Source organism: Syngnathus typhle, linkage group LG21, assembly GCF_033458585.1.
Source record: "Syngnathus typhle isolate RoL2023-S1 ecotype Sweden linkage group LG21, RoL_Styp_1.0, whole genome shotgun sequence".
Classification (NCBI taxonomy): domain Eukaryota; kingdom Metazoa; phylum Chordata; class Actinopteri; order Syngnathiformes; family Syngnathidae; genus Syngnathus; species Syngnathus typhle.
Genome location: NC_083758.1, coordinates 1,390,597 through 1,407,483, shown reverse-complemented (window position 1 = coordinate 1,407,483; position 16,887 = coordinate 1,390,597). Strand labels below are relative to the sequence as shown.

Below are 16,887 nucleotides of genomic sequence, written 5' to 3'. Positions count from 1 at the left end.
ACGACTAACGTAGCACACTGGTACCTCCTCAGAATCTTGTTTTTGTACAAGCACTGCGCCTAACCCTACAGGACTTGCATCTGCGATTATTCTGGTAGGAGCCTCTTTGTCAAAATAAGCTAAAGTACCTGCCCCGGCTAGTTCAGTCTTTAAAGTCTGAAATGCTCGTTTTTGTTCTGGTCCAAACACAAATGTAGTCTCTTTCCTGGTCAATCTCCTCAGTGGTTCAGAGAGCGTTGCAAACTGGGGTATAAATCTACTGCTGAATCCTACCAGTCCTAGGAAACTTCTCACTTCAGCTGCCGTTTTTGGTTCTCTGGCATCCTTAACAGCTCTCACTCTCTCCTCAGTTGGTCCAATGCATTTCTGGGTCAACAATATGCCCATGAAAACAAGTCTGTCCATGTTAAATTGGCATTTTTCCACATTCAGTGTTAATCGGCATTCTGAAAGTCTTTTCATGACTGCGTGCAGGCGCTCGTCATGTGTCACCTGGTCTGGAGCATGGATGATCACGCCATCTGAGATGTTCTCCACACCCTCGATGCCTGCTAGTGCATTGGCTATCTCGTGCTGGTATTGCTCACTAGCGGACGAGACTCCAAATATCAGTCTTTTGTACCTGTAAACACCATTATGCACAGCAAACGTTGTTATTTCTCTGGACTCTGGGGTTAGCTCTAACTGATGGTAGCCCCATTTGAGATCAAGCTTACTGAATATTGCAGAACCATTCAGACCTTGCAGTATTTCATCCACTGTAGGGATGGGGGTATCTCTCCCTCACAATAGCCTCATTAGCTTTTCTCATGTCTAAACACATCCTAAGGTCTTTGTCATGTTTCTTTGGGAGAATCACTACCGGATTTACCCAGGGAGTAGGACCTTCAACCTTCTCCACAATGTCCATGTCCATCAGTTCCTTGATTTTCTTCTCGACTGCATCCCTCAAATGATAGGGTATCCGTCTCAGTGGTTGAGCGACTGGTTTCACATTTGGGTCTATGTACAGTGAGATTTGTTTGGTGTTTAATTTACCTACTCCTTTGAACACATTTGAATACTGTTGTTGCAGAATACTTTTAACATCTGTGATTGCTGCAACGTTTTCCCCTATTTTTAGTACTCCAAGCTTAATAGCTGTCATTTTACCAAGGAGTGGTTCACCATTACCTCTAATCACAATGAATTCAGCTTCTTCAGTCCTGTCACCTATCTCGATTACACATTTGAAAGCACCTTTGACAGATAGTGTCTGGGTTGAGGAATATGCATACATATTTCTCTGCTCTTTGGGCACATATGATTCACATTTTATGTTTTCAGCTTTTAGCTTCTCCCAAACATTTTCTCCCATGACATTACTCGTTGCCCCAGAATCTACTAACATTTTTAACTCAACTCCCCCTACACAAAATATTAGTCTTTCAGGCATTTCACAGTCTTTCACCATAAATGCATAGTCATTGTGCACAGTCTCTACAGCATTAACGTTTTGCTTCTTTTGTCCTTTGGTACGACACATTTTTGAGAAATGGTCCTTACCGTTGCATTTATGACATGTTTGTCCACGTGCTGGGCATTTGGGATCCTTACCCATGTGGTCAGTGTAGCCACACCTGTAGCACTGCTTCTCTGCTTTATTGTCATCACAATTCTTCAATTTACCTTTTGGCCTTGTGAACTTTCCTTTTTTCGTTGTGATACGACTGATCGTTTCCCCCTCTTTCTTGATACTGCTCCCATTCATTGCTGCTAGTTGCTCTTCCACTCGCTCACATTGCGATGCCAACTCCAACGTGCGAGCCAAAGTCAAACCAGGTCCATCCTCGAGAAGCTTTCTCTTCACGTATCCAGAACAGCATCTGCTCAGGATAGCGTCTCTAATTTGATTGTCCTTGTCTCCTTGAAAGTCACAGTCCTTCGCAGCCTGACGTAAACGTGTACCAAACTGTTGCACCGTTTCTCCCTGATTTTGGAACAACTTGTGGAAGGATTGGCGCGCGTACGCTGCATTCACTTGGGGAACAAAGTAGGAGTCAAGTGTCCTTACTGCTGCCGCGCAGTCGGTCACCTCACCCGTGTTTGGTAAAGTGAAGAAAACATCCTGCACGTCCTGTCCCGCCAAATGCAAAAGTAGAGCGCGTCTTCTTTGTTTAGTAGCATTGGTCGTATCCTCGTTCATTATCAGTCCTTTACCGTCAGCATACAACTCGAAAGATGTTAGCCATCGTGTCCATCTTGGCCCGAGAGTAGCTGGATCAGTGCAGCAAGCAAACGGTTGTAGCTCCGACTTAGCCATGTTAGCTCAAACTTAAACTTGCTCACGAAAATCGTCGTCGTTATCTCCTCTTCCTTAGAAGGTGGACGTCATCCTCGTCGCCATTGTTGTGTGCTCACCTTATATCTTTATTAGGTAATGCACTCTGAATTTAATCAGGACCCGAACCGATGTCTTTAATCACTTTTATTCATGAAACAGAGGGCCATCAACTTGCCGCTCTGTCTGCATATTCATTTCCCTGAACGTCACTCCTTCACTACGTCATCACGTAGGCCCACAGTACAATATCAGTACATGACAGTTCATGACGGTTCATCTTAGGCGGCAGCAAGAATTTACGTAACTGTTCTAAAATATGGTCAAAATGTCTTTTTTTGCTTGAGATTTTCCTATCATTGTTCAATAAATACAAATTCATACCGTTTTAGGGTTCTCAGGAGAAAAGAGGCACTGCATGATGGGCATGTTTTGACTTCATTTATCGGTTTATTATAGTTGCTGGCATCACCACTAGACGGCGACTCTAGGAAAAAGGAGGTGAACAAAGACGTGGAGGCAGTAGAAAAAGAAGCAAGGCATGATGGTCATGTTTCTGAATCTATTTTTTACTTAATTTAAAATGTTTTGGTTTTGAATGACTAAAGGTGTACTATGTTAACAGTTCTACGAATGCTGTCTCATCCACTGAATACGTGTGCTCACACTTTTGTACCAAATTAGCCTCTGACTGTAGATGGTGTGCGCGGTGAAAACGTCGGCCCCGGCGACGTATACAACTCATACTTACCTGGCAGGGGAGATACCATGATCAAGAAGGTGGTTCACCCAGGGTGAGGCTCAGCCATTGCACTCCGGTTGTGCTGACCCGTGCGAATTCCCCAAATGTGGGAATCTCGACTGCACAATTTCTGGTAGTGGGGGACTGCGTTCGCGCTCTCCCCTGATTCTCCTGTACAATACAAAATCCCTCACACGAAGCCAAATTTCATGGTCGCCACATACAGTTGGTGCATCAAGCTGTGCTCTGCAACTGTGCACCTACTTGCCGAACTTCATTCAACAAATTAGTAATTGCAAAATAAAATGTAATTACTACGTTCCCGACCCGTTATTGATACGAACGTATATGATATAACTTTCATATAACCTGCTTTCTGGAATAGCCCCACGGATCATTTCCCGTTCTCCATTTACCTACACTATAAAGAAAAACTAATGGCCAAAAGGTACGTGGACCCAGACATACAACTGATTTTTGCACCCCCTACTCTACTGGTCAAATCAAGAGTAGTTTACATCACAGTCCGTTAGCTTCATTCTCACAGGATAAAGCAGAGGGTCAATGACGTCATTGATTCAAGTTCATGGCGGCTGGCAGCAAGGATATACGAAAAAATATGATCAAAATGTCTTTCTTTAAATCAGAAATTGTGCCAGAAATTTTTAGTACAATCCTTGTTCTCAAATTTTTAAGAGAATGTCATTTTCTAAACTTGCTCAGAAAAAGAAATATATATCTTTCTGCGGTACTGTTGGAGATTTTCTATAAATACAAATTCATATGGTTCTCAGGTGAAAAGAGGCAATGCATGATGGGTATGTTTTTACTTCATTTCTTATGCTGCCACCACCACTAGATGGCAACTCTAAGAAAAAGGAGGTGAACAAAGGCGTGGAGGCAGTAGAAAGAGAAGCAAAGCATCAGTTTATGGGTATTTACGAGGGTATTTTTATATTAATACTTTAATAGCTAAATGGCTCCTATTATTGTTCCTTACATATAGTATAATTTGTGGAAAATATATTAATTTATTGCTCAATGCATAATCAATAGTTTTATATTTGAATGGGTGGATGTCACCAAAAGCTGTCCCTAAAGCTTAACCAATTTGGTCTGTAAACTTTAGCAGAATTAATAACTACAAGGCAGGACTACTAACTATTTCCCATTGACAAGTATAGGTGGCTCCGCTTTCGCAGAGCATCAAAAAATTGAGATGAACTCTCATTGTTCCTCCCCACGGAAATCTTTAGTAAAAGGCGATCGGTGAAATTGCAGCAACCATTCCTTCTAATACAAACAATAGACGTTCATAGATTTACTACATTTAGAAGGACTCAACCTAAATAGACAGTTTAAATGAGTATTTTGTGTTCATCAATGTGTTTTTTCCTTGAAACATTGTTGGCGCACAGGATTATGGATACCTGATATTTCAAACAGCGTCACCTATCGATTGGGCAACTATTTTGAGTGTGAGTTTTGAACGTATAAACAGTTGTATGTCTTGGTCCGTGTACTTTTGGTATGAGAGAAATGGAAATGATCCGATTTCCGTGTGTTATTTTCAAATGTGTAATTTCAGATTTTTATTCAACACAAATCGGGAAACAAAAGACGATCGTAATTTCCTCAAATGAGTGTTAAGAAATGCTGGCGTGGATTGGAATGCGATTCACCTCCACTGCGATGGTGGCGTTCGAGGGTTAATGTAAATTGCCACAGCAGGAAACAGGAAGTAGTTTGGCGAAGTGGGCCGCGTGTTTTTTTGCTGCGTGTTTTTTTTCCCGTCAAAATGTTCGTCAAACAGCTATCTTGCCTTCGGTCCCGAAATGTATCAAAAGATCCGATTGTTTTTGGCGAATGACCAATTCGTTTTGTTGGTCATTAAAAGCTATTCCCATCAGGAGCTCAGTTCATTGTTATTCTATTGGGTCAACGTGAACCACGTGACACTAAACCTCCACGAACACACGAAAATCTGCAACCGATGCACAGGTTGAAAACAGCCCGGTGACGCATTATCATTCCAAACTGTTAAGAGTTGAGGTTTGTTACGGTGGTCGGTACGTGGCATTAGTATGACTCAATATATTTAAACCGTAACTTGAATTGGTAGTCTCTTTATTTAAGTAGTTTTCTCAGATCAACTTTAGGTTATCGCTTCTCGGCCTTTTGGCTAAGATCAAGTGTAGTATCTGTTCTTATCAGTTTAATATCTGATAAGTCCCCTTCCCGGGGACCATATATTAAATTGAATTTTGGAACCGGGAGATGGAATTAGGGGCTTGCTTCGTCCACTCCACGTATCGACCTGGTATTGCAGTACTTCCAGGAACGGTGCACCCCTCTGCTGGTCAAATAAAGGATCATTAAGTCAGGAAGCCATTAGAATCGGTCTGCTTCATTCTCACAGGATAAAGCAGAAAGTCAATAACGTCTTGAAAGGGTTTGATTCAATCAAGTTCATGACCTTTATCTAAATGTGAATAGCAGAAGAATTCTATCCTTTACAACAAAATAGAAAACATATCGGCCCTACGATTGGCTGGCCACCAGTTTATGATGTCCAGTGGGGATGGGCGATACCAATGATTTTGGAATCGATCCGGTACCAAGTATTTCCTACCCAAAATACCCGATATTCGATCCGATATCGATACCGGAAGTGTAATTTCCCGCCCAAAAAACGATTTAAATGCAGTGGCATTCTTGCTCTTGGAAAGTCATCTATTGAATTTTGTAGAAAAAAGTATTACGTCACGTGAATTATTAACCTTTTTAGACATTAGTGCATTAGTGGAATATGCATGTTAATAGTATAACTTTAATAAAAAGGAGCTATTCTTTACTTTTCTCTCTCTCTCTCTCTCTCTCTCTCTGTTGTTGGGAAAAAGTTTTGTCTTTTAGTATAATCTAAAAAGAGACATGGTACCAACAGAGATGCAGGGCTTAATCGTCATGAGCAGCAAAACTATCAATTTGTAAAGCCACTGGATACATACATTTAATATTGTAATACTTTAGTGTTGTTTATAGGAAGTGGAGTTACAAATAAAACGTATGGCGTTCGACCACAAATTGAAAAGGGGAAAACTTTATTTATAAATGACTGACTAAAGCGTAGTAATTATTGCTTCAAATAGCACATCAACCACAAATGCTTACAATTTTTGGTTAGCACCTGATACCTGGATATGTCTTGCCTTTCTGAAACGCTGCTTCTAAGGTACTTTGATACCTTAGCCTCGGTGTGGCTGCAGGGTTTTCCGTCGCTGCCTTAGTGTCTGCGGCACGTTTCAACTGCAGCTCTTCATGAACCGTGGGGTGAATTTTGCTTAAATGTTTTGTCAAGTTTGTGGTGTTGCCACAATATTTAATTGTTTTGTGACATATTTCACATTTTGCCTCGTTGTTATTAAGTAAAATATAATATCCCCAAACCAGACTTCTCTTGCGTTCGGACTGGGCCGCCGCCGTGACCATGCTTGTTTGTGTTTGTTTGGATTGGAACGGGAGGCGGAGGAGGAGGGCTTGGCTTGTGAGAAAAGGGGGCGGGAGCAAAGCAGAGCAGGACACGCCGGTGCAGCAGGCGGAAGGAAAAGTAGTGCTAGCATGAGTGCAAGTCGTCAAATTGGAGCAGAAAAAAATGAGGAAAAATATAATTAAATAATTGTAAGTATAGATATTTTAGCTAGGGAGATCGGTACTCAAAAATGAGCAGCCTGGATCGATATATCGATACTTTTGTATCGATCCGCCCATCCCTATGTGATAGGCTCCAGTACGCCTACTAACCCCGTGGGGAGAATCAGTACAGAAATTGGATGGATGGGCAATATAAAATATTCTCTCTGGTGTCTGCAAGCGTTATCAGTACTCACGGCGGGTGGATTCTGAAACGTGTCTGCAATGTAAAGTTGATTGTTTGGCTACCATAGGCATTTTTAAAAGCCTCTATGTTAATTTTAAAACCTTTACTTTACATGGTCGTTTTTAAATAAAAGCCTTCATGTTTAAAACAAAAGCCTAGTATACACAGTCAGTTTTAAAGCCTTACAATTTAGACAATTTAAACAAGTATACTTGTAACACAAGTGTTAAAAAATTGCTTGTTCTAAACATTGACGCAAAGGATCGTGGGTACGTGATCGAGCGCTCAGCCAATGATGGCTGTGTTGCCAAATACCCTAATGACGTCGGCACTCTTTCTAATACAATCTAATAGGGGTGTAAATCGCGGGTTTTGTCACGATACGATATAATATCGATATAAAGAACTTCGATACAATATTTGCCGATATCTTAAAGCCTGCTGCGATTCAATCACGATATATCGCGATATAGTGCTCTACGATCGATATTTTTTTTTTTTAATAAAAAATATAGAACAATATCCTGATTTATAACAATTCATACGCAAAATCCACAAGGTACTGCAAACTCTTTATTTAGGAAATTACAAGAGTACTGTAGTATACAAATTGCTTACTTTAACACTTAACTTTGATGTCGTGTTTTTTCTTTAAATGTGCGGCGAGATTTGTGCTCCCTGAATATTTGATCACCGCATGGCAGGATTTACAAACTGCACGTGTCTTGTCCGTTGAGCCATCTTTTCTTTGGAATCCAAAGTGCTTCCAAACGAATGACTTGAAGCCTAAAGGGGAGCAAATTTCCTCGTCTTTTTGGACACTAGCCATAGCACCAGCCCAGGAGCCGCGTACTAGTTGTCGACTCCCCTTTCACGTGCCTGCTCTGCTCACAACACAACAACGCCGCGCACTGCTCCCTGCTCCCGGAAGAGGAAGCAAGCAACAATGAACTGGATTTCAAAATAAAGTCGCGTCTAATGTCCGAGGTCAAACACGGCGATATAAATCGATGTTTACCTTTAGCATCGATGCCAATAAATCGTAGAGCATAATATCGATTATTCGATGTGTATCGATGTATCGTTACACCCCTACAATCTAAACATAGTCCTTTACTAGTCGTGGTTGCCCTCTGGGTAAAAATGGTACACTCGCAGATGACTTCCCGCCGCCCCTCGTTGATGAATTAAGACTATACTTTCAGGGATCATTTCTATAGTTATTAACTTGAGATATGTGTTTCTAAAGTGAACGGCCTCGCCATCTACGATGATGAGAATTGATGTTCCTTCCTGAGCGTGAAGCTAGCGGAGAATAATGATGTTTATATCATAGATTCTCCACTTTTGATGAGCGTTCTATGCTTCCTAGTGGAGCATTGAGGGGAGGGACATGATCAGAGTAGTTCTTTGAAATTGGTTAAATAAAAATTAAGCTAATGTAGTGGCGTACTCCTGATATTCAACTCAGTCGATTAACAGTATCGTCGTATTAGTTCAATTAACAAAAGCCTGTTATGTATTTCTGAAGTACTTTTGTACTGAAGTACTTATGGCTGTATTCATTTACACGGCTTAAATCTTTACAACTTCGACACAAATCTGAATTAACTTTAATAATAAATATATTAATGGCTAAATGGCTCCGTTTATTGTTCCTTACATATAGTATAATTAGTAGAAAATATATTAATTTATTGCTCATATTAGATAGTTTTATATTTGAATGGGTGGATGTTACCTGTAAGCTATGGCAGAATTAATAGCAACAAAGCAGGAATTTTGATTACTTTCCATTGACAAGTACAGGAAGCTCCGCTTTCGCAGAGCATCAAAAATTGAGATATACTCTTGCTGTTCCTCCCCACGGAAATCTTTAGTAAAAGGCGAAAGATTTATACGATCTGAAGAGAAACAAGAGTGAACTGATTTCGGCTTGTCCAAACGGGCCACCCCATTGCTGGTCTCACCAAAGTAACAGGCGGTGTCACACTAGCAACCATTTCCTTTTAATAAAAATAGATCTTCATATATTTGCTAAATTTAGGAGGCCTTAACACTCAACTAAGATGTATAGTTCGAACAAGTATTTGGTGTTTGGCAATTCTATGGAAACGTTTACACTCTAAACGTGTCGTTGTGAGTCCATGCTTGCTCTGCTGCGTTCGGTTCCAACTCCCTGACCTGTTTGTTTGCATTGTGCACGTTCTCCACTCTGGTTTCCTTCCATTTCCCCCAAACATGCATGATAGGCCCATTGAGCGCTCCAAATTGCCCGTAGGTGCGAGTGCGGACGGTTTTTCGTCTCTGTGTGCCCTGCGAGTGATTATTATTTGTTAAAGCGTATATGCCGTTACACCGCTAGATGGCAGCAGCGTTGACTTCCGCACCTGACCACAAAAAGAAACGGGAATCACGTGATGCGCAGGAAAAGAAGCATTAGTATGAGTCGATATATTTAAACCGTAACTTGAATTGGTAGTCTTGTAGTGGGTTGACATAATTCACCCGGAACCTAAGTTCACGTTGCCGAGTTCCGGTGGGATGTTTTACACGTGTGGGAGTTTCCTGTTTGAGGAGTGTGTGTTAGGATCTCGAAGGGAAAAGAGTCGGCCCGTGGTTGAGAGAAGCTAATTATAAATGTCATTAAAACAACTGCCGTTGGCACCGTCATTTATCACTCCGCCTCCGACTCCAGTCCTTGCACACCACACTGGTGACCCTGACATCAGTCCCGCTGAGGATTCCGGGACTGAACAGAATACCGAGCGAGACGGCATGGCGCATTCCGCCGTCCTTAGGCTGCCTGAGTTTTGGGAGACTTCTGCAGCAACGTGCATGGTTCGCACAGGCGGAGGCTCAGTTCGCCCTCCGGGGAATTACGGATGACGCCACATGCTACTACCACGTTGTCTCGGCACTCGGAAGCTCCACCGCAGCCAGAGCCGTAAGTTTCATCACTTCCCCTCCGGCCCAGGATAAATATGCAGGGCTCAAGGCTTATCTCCTCAGGATTTTTGAACTGTCGCGATCCGAACGAGCCCGGCGCCTGCTTGCTATTCAAGGCATGGGGGACAGCAAACCCTCTGAACACATGGAGATGATGTTAAACCTGCTGGGTGGGGAAGAGCCGAATTTTCTTTTCATTGAACTGTTTCTGCGACATATGCCGCCGCACGTCCAAACGGCCCTCGCAAATACGACCATTACGGAGCCGCGTGCTCTTTCGGAGGAAGCGGACCGTTTCTACTTGGCCACCCAGCGTTTCGCCCCTGGTGTGCTGGCCCCAACACGCAGCTACACGTCCCCGAGCGCTGGCGTTTCCCCTGGCAGAGGACGCGCTGCAACTGACAGCCGCACCAGCACAGGTTTGTGCTACTTCCATGCACGTTTTGGCGCCAAGGCTAAAAGGTGCCGCTCCCCTTGCAACTTCGACACGACGGGAAACGCCAAAGCCTGCGCTCAGTAGTGGCCGTGACCGCAGGCAAAAAGAACCGGCTGCTGTTCGTTGAGGACTCCCTCTCTGGTCGCAGATTCCTCTGTGACACCGGCGCCCAGAGAAGCGTCCTGACGGCTACAGTGGACGACGCTGCTGGAGGGTTGCACGGCCCGCCCTTAACATCCGCCAACGACACTCCCATCAGGACGTATGGCACAAGGACTGTGGACATATGTTTCGGGGGTCAGCGTTTCACATGGGACTTTGTCACTGCCGACATCTCCTTCCCCCTGCTTGGCGCAGATTTTTTGTGCGCCCACGGACTGCTCGTGGATGTTAAGAACGGCCGCCTGGTGGACGCGTTAACCTTCTCCTCCTTCGCATGTGTCCGCGATGAGGGGAATTATGTGGGTCTCTCCAGTTCGCTCTCCGAGGGCGACATGTACCAGAAACTCCTCGGAGAGTTCCCCAGCCTTACATGGCCCACTTTTGCCGCCACCACAGCTAAACATGGGGTCGAGCACCACATCGAGACCAAAGGCCCCCCCATCTACGCTAGGGCCCGACGGCTCAACCCGGAGAGACTGACAATTGCTCGGGCCGAGTTCGCCAGCATGGAACGCCTTGGCATTGTTCGCCGCTCTGACAGCCCGTGGGCCTCCCCACTCCACATGGTGCCTAAGCCGGACGGTGGTTGGCGCCCGTGTGGCGACTACCGCCGCCTCAATGATGCCACCACGCCCGACCGCTACCCGGTCCCCCATGTTAAGGACTTTTCGATACATCTAGCAGGGAAGCACCTGTTCTCCAAAGTGGACCTGGTGCGGGGTTATCACCAAGTCCCGGTGCACCTTGCTGACATCCCTAAAACGGCGGTGGTGACTCCTTTCGGGCTTTTCGAGTTTCTTAGGATGCCCTTCGGCCTGAAAAACGCGGCCCAGTCCTTCCAGCGGTTGATGGACTCTGCGCTTAGGGACATGCCTTTCATCTTCGTCTACTTGGACGATGTCCTCGTCGCCAGCTCCTCGGAGGAGGAGCATGCGGCACACCTGCGGGCCCTTTTCACAAGGCTCGACCAGCATGGCCTGATCATTAACCCGGCGAAGTGCGTCTTCGGGGTGCCGTCGATCCAGTTTCTTGGGCATCTCATCGGCAGTAATGGGGCCACCCCCTTGCCGACAAAGGTGGAAGCAGTCTCCGCTTTTCCCCGCCCACGTTCGGCCCGGGGGCTACGGGAGTTCCTTGGGATGGTTACGTTCTACCACCGATTCATACGCCGGGCGGCCCACATCATGCACCCACTGTATGGGGCCCTTAAGGGTAAGACCCCCAACCAGGACATCGACTGGACCCCCGAGAGGATCAAAGCTTTCGAGGATACTAAGGCTGCGCTGTGCCAGGCCACCTTGTTGGTCCACCCGTCGCCTGGAGCCCCGGTCGCCCTCACAACCGACGCATCTGACTACGCAGTTGGTGCTGTATTTGAGCAGTGGGTTGGTGGCGCCTGGCAACCGCTCGCCTTTTTCAGCCGCCAGCTGGTCCCTAGGGAGCGCAAATACAGCACATTCGACAGGGAGCTACTCGGCGTCTGGTTGGCGATCCGCCATTTCCGCTCCATCCTGGAAGGCCGTGAGTTTACGGTTTTCGTCGACCACAAGCCCCTCACGTTCTCTATGTCCAAGGTGGCTGAGCCGTGGTCCGCCCGCCAGCAGCGTCAGCTGTCATTTATCTCTGAGTACACCACAGATATCCGACACATCGCCGGCAAGTCCAACGTGGTCGCCGATTGCCTCTCTAGAGCGGTCGTCCACACGGTTCAGCTGGGGCTCGACTACTCAAGTATGAGTGCTGACCAAGCCTCAGATCCTGGGATCCAGTCGCTCAAAGACTCTGACACTGGGCTGCGTCTGGAGGTGGTCGCGGTTGACGACTCAGGAGTCAGGCTGTGGTGCGACCTCTCCACCGGCCAGCCTAGACCACTTGTCCCTGCCGGCTGGCAGCGGGCTGTCTTTGAGGCGATACACGGCCTGTCCCATCCTGGCAGAAAAGCGTCCGTGAGGCTGGTGGCTCAGAAGTTCGTCTGGAAAGGGCTGAAGAGGGACGTGCGGGCCTGGGTCGACTCGTGTGTGGCTTGTCAGCGTGCGAAGGTGCACCGCCATACCAAGGCCGCGTTGGAGCCGTTCACTGTCCCCGAGAGGAGGTTCGACCACGTCAACATCGACCTTGTGGGCCCGCTCCCCCCTTCCCATGGTTTCACCTACCTCCTCACCATGGTGGACAGGACGACCCGTTGGCCTGAGGCCGTCCCCCTCTCCTCAACCTCGGCTGCTGACGTGGCCCGGGCGTTTATTGGCACATGGGTCGCGCGCTTTGGAACACCTTCAGACCTATCCTCGGACCGGGGTGCACAGTTTACTTCCGAGATCTGGAATGTGGTTGCTGGAGGCCTGGGCGTCAAGCTGCACCGCACCACCGCTTATCACCCCCAGGCTAACGGGCTGTGCGAGCGGTTCCACCGCTCCATGAAGGCTGCTCTACGCGCCAGTCTGGTGGATGGCAACTGGGTGGACAGACTTCCCTGGGTCATGCTGGGCCTCAGGACGGCCCCTAAGGAGGACTTGCAGTCCTCGTCCGCTGAGCTCGTCTACGGCCAGGTACTACGAGTTCCAGGGGACTTCATTCCAGACGCCACAACGCCTTGGTCGGCAGCAGGGCAGCGGTCCTCCCTGCTGGAAGTTGCCGGGACGTTCGCACCTGTCCCCACGTCACGGCACTGCACCCCTGTTTCCCGGGTGCCCACCAACCTACGCTCGGCGGGTTTTGTGTTCATCCGCCACGACGCCCACCGCGGGCCGTTGCGTCCGCCTTACGACGGGCCTTTTAAGGTCTTGCAGCACGGGAGTAAGAGCATGGTCGTGGACATCGGCGGTAGGCCTGAGACTATCTCGGTTGATAGGATTAAGCCTGCCCACGTGGATGTTTCCCGGACGTTGGAATTGGCGCAGGCCCCACGCCGCGGACGCCCCCCAGCGCCTCGCCCCTCCGACCTGACCGAGCTCCCGCCTGCCCGACCGACAACGCGACCGTCCAGCCCAGCGGTCTTTCCGGCGGCGCCCCCTACCCTTGACCCCCTGCCAGCCCCTGCCACCTACACCCGCTGTGGTCGGGCTGTCGTTCCTTTCCGGCGCGGGGATTTTGACTATGGGTGAATTCTGGGGGGGCTTGTGTAGTGGGTTGACATAATTCACCCGGAACCTAAGTTCACGTTGCCAAGTTCCGGTGGGATGTTTTACACGTGTGGGAGTTTCCTGTTTGAGGAGTGTGTGTTAGGATCTCGAAGGGAAAAGAGTCGGCCCGTGGTTGAGAGAAGCTAATTATAAATGTCATTAAAACAACTGCCGTTGGCACCGTCATTTATCACTCCGCCTCCGACTCCAGTCCTTGCACACCACAGTCTCTTTATTTAAGTGGTTTCCTCAGACCAGTTTCAGTACATCGCTTCTCGGCCTTTTGGCTAAGACCAGGTGTAGTATCTGTTCTTATCAGATTAATATCTGATACGTTCCCTATCCGGGGACCATGTATATATTGGATTTTCGCAACAGGGAGATGGTATAGGGGCTTGCTCCGTCCACTCTATGCATCAACCTGGTATTGCAGTACCTCCAGGAGCGGTGCGCCCCCCTCTACTGGGCAAATAAAAAGTAGTTTACATCACAATCCGTTAGCTTCATTCTCACAGGATGAAGCAGAAAGTCAACGACGTCTTGATCGGATTTGATTCAAGTTCATGTTGTGTGCTCACTGTTAGAGTGGTGCTCACTCTAACTTATTTTGCAAGAACCACTCGGAGACAAGTTAGTCGTTTTGGGCACCTGCAGGCGGAGAGTCCATTCGTCACTGTGCGTACAGCAATGATCGAATGACGTCTGACTCTCGCTTCCCACAAGACCATCTTTATTAAGAGAAAAAGGGTGGGGGTGACCATAGACTGAATAGACAAGTAAAAAAGGCCCTTGACCTCTAGATTAGCAGGGCAGGGGATGTTTTACGACATTGTGTAGGATGGAACAAGCTAGGTTATTTATTACTGGTTACACACCAACATAAGCATAAAACTAATCTACCAAGGTTATTCATTACTGGTTACATACATTCCAACATAATCATATGATCAAGATAGTTTTGGAAAACCCTGACACTCACCTTATATCTTTATTAGGTAATGCACTCTGAATTTAATCAGGACCCGAACCGATGTCTTTAATCACTTTTATTCATGAAACAGAGGGCCATCAACTTGCCGCTCTGTCTGCACATTCATTTCCCTGAACGTCACTCCTTCACTACGTCATCACGTAGGCCCACAGTACAATATCAGTACATGACATCCCCCCTTTCCTTAGAAATAAACTGTACCATCACATACTAATATTGACCATGTAATTTACATCATCATCTTTTGCTAACCGAACATTGTATTGTCTAACTTTTCTTATGTAACCCATAAACATTTTTTTCTCTTAAACAGTGAACAATATATTCAGACACAACCCTTTACTTTTACTTTGTCACAAAGTCTTTGAACTTTGCTGGTATCTTTTTGACTCTCTGGGGCCTCATTTCAGGTTCCTGAGCTTCCTCTTGTGGTGTCTGGTTGCAACTGTCCACATTTCTGCTCAGTACATTTTCCTCCCCTTCAGTAAAAGTCTTCGGTGTGTCATGTCCTTCAGTATTCTCATATGATTGGTATTTCTTCACGTGAGTGGTATTCCGGTGGTAGCGAGCTCCAGTTGGGGATTCAATTACCACTTGACTTCCAGTTTTACTCACGACTCTATGTGGGGTTGGATTGAATGGTGTTGTGAATTTGTCCTGTTTGTCCTGTTGTACCAGTACTGTGTCTCCAATGTCCACATTTGAGTACTGGGCTCCTCGTCGTTCATCAGGATAAAGCTTTGCTTTCCCTTTTTGTTCAGCATCCCTGTCACGAACATCTAGAGCCGTTGTTTTGGACTCAGAGAGGTCAGGCAACTTTCCTCTCATTTTCCTGTTGAAAAGAAGTTCAGCTGGACTTTTCCCTGTCGTGGGGTGTTCAATGCTCCTGTAAATAGTTACATATTTCCTCAGTTCACGTTTCCAGTCCAGCCCTTCTGCCTGTGCAATCCTGATTCTCTTCATCAGTGATGCATTTTGACGTTCCACTTCTCCATTGGCTTGTGCCCATTTTGGTGGTGTTCTCACATGTTTGATTCCATTTGTTTCACAGTATTCCCTGAAGAAGTCAGATTTGAACTGTGGTCCATTGTCCGATTTGATCGTCACTGGTAGTCCATGCCTACTGAAAATGTCCTCAATTCAGTCAATAACTCTGTCCGTGGTTGTAGACGTCATTATTTCATACTCATAGTAGCGACTGTAATAATCTACTAAAACAAATATAGACTGATTGTTTGGTAGTGGTCCTAACAGATCTACAGCCACGTCTTGCCATGGTCGATCTGGTAAGATTGTGTTCCTCAAAGGCTCAGGTGGATCTGGTCTGGCCACTATTTGACATCCATGACAAGCTTTACAGTATTTTTCCGCTGCCTTATCCATGCCAGGCCACCACACTTTTGTTCTGAGATGTTGTTTTGTCCCTACAATTCCTAAGTGTCCTTCATGAGCTAATGCAAGTGCTTTTGCTCTGAGTTTTTCTGGTAAAACTATGCGGCTTCCACGTAACACAATGTATCCAATCACACAGAGTTCATTTACAATGGGTGCATATTGTTTACATTTTTCGAAGTGTCCAATTTCAATTGCATTTCGCACCTCCGTCAGCTCTGGATCTACAGCAGAGGCTTCTTCTACCTCTCGTGTGGTAAGCGCCTTTGGTGTTGCATTAACTGCAATGAATCTCACATACTCTTCAGATTCATGTTCATGTATTCCTTTTGTCCCTGTGTCTGACAACAACCTAGATAAAGAATCAGCAATATTTTGTTTTCCTGCAATGTGCACCACCCGAAAGTCATAAGGTTGAAGTCTGAGGACCCATCGCTCTATACGAGCACATGGTTTGGATCTTTTACTGTATACGACTTCTAATGGCTTGTGCTCTGTGATTAAGTCAAACCTACGTCCGTACACATATGGATGTAGCCTTTCGCATGCCCAAACTAATGCTAGGGCCTCCCTTTCTGTTTGTGAGTATCTGCTTTTACAATCTGTCAGACTACGACTAACGTAGCACACTGGTACCTCCTCAGAATCTTGTTTTTGTACAAGCACTGCGCCTAACCCTACAGGACTTGCATCTGCGATTATTCTGGTAGGAGCCTCTTTGTCAAAATAAGCTAAAGTACCTGCCCCGGCTAGTTCAGTCTTTAAAGTCTGAAATGCTCGTTTTTGTTCTGGTCCAAACACAAATGTAGTCTCTTTCCTGGTCAATCTCCTCAGTGGTTCAGAGAGCGTTGCAAACTGGGGTATAAATCTACTGCTGAATCCTACCAGTCCTAGGAAAC

At 46.2% G+C, this 16,887-nt stretch overlaps 5 non-coding genes across 5 annotated transcripts; 4 read left to right on the top strand and 1 right to left on the bottom strand.

Moving 5' to 3' along the window:
* The first annotated feature begins 3,063 nt into the window (after nucleotides 1–3,063).
* Nucleotides 3,064–3,227, top strand: LOC133146048 (U1 spliceosomal RNA). The gene has a single exon (XR_009711279.1). It is a non-coding gene; the product is annotated as a U1 spliceosomal RNA (small nuclear RNA).
* A 1,997-nt stretch (nucleotides 3,228–5,224) lies between these two features.
* Nucleotides 5,225–5,416, top strand: LOC133145803 (U2 spliceosomal RNA). Its single transcript, XR_009711054.1, has one exon. It is a non-coding gene; the product is annotated as a U2 spliceosomal RNA (small nuclear RNA).
* A 2,712-nt stretch (nucleotides 5,417–8,128) lies between these two features.
* LOC133145911 (small nucleolar RNA U3) lies at nucleotides 8,129–8,346 on the top strand. The gene has a single exon (XR_009711157.1). It is a non-coding gene; the product is annotated as a small nucleolar RNA U3 (small nucleolar RNA).
* A 404-nt stretch (nucleotides 8,347–8,750) lies between these two features.
* LOC133146012 (U5 spliceosomal RNA) lies at nucleotides 8,751–8,863 on the bottom strand. Its single transcript, XR_009711253.1, has one exon. It is a non-coding gene; the product is annotated as a U5 spliceosomal RNA (small nuclear RNA).
* Nucleotides 8,864–13,872: 5,009 nt separating this feature from the next.
* LOC133145887 (U2 spliceosomal RNA) lies at nucleotides 13,873–14,063 on the top strand. Its single transcript, XR_009711134.1, has one exon. It is a non-coding gene; the product is annotated as a U2 spliceosomal RNA (small nuclear RNA).
* Nucleotides 14,064–16,887: the final 2,824 nt, after the last annotated feature.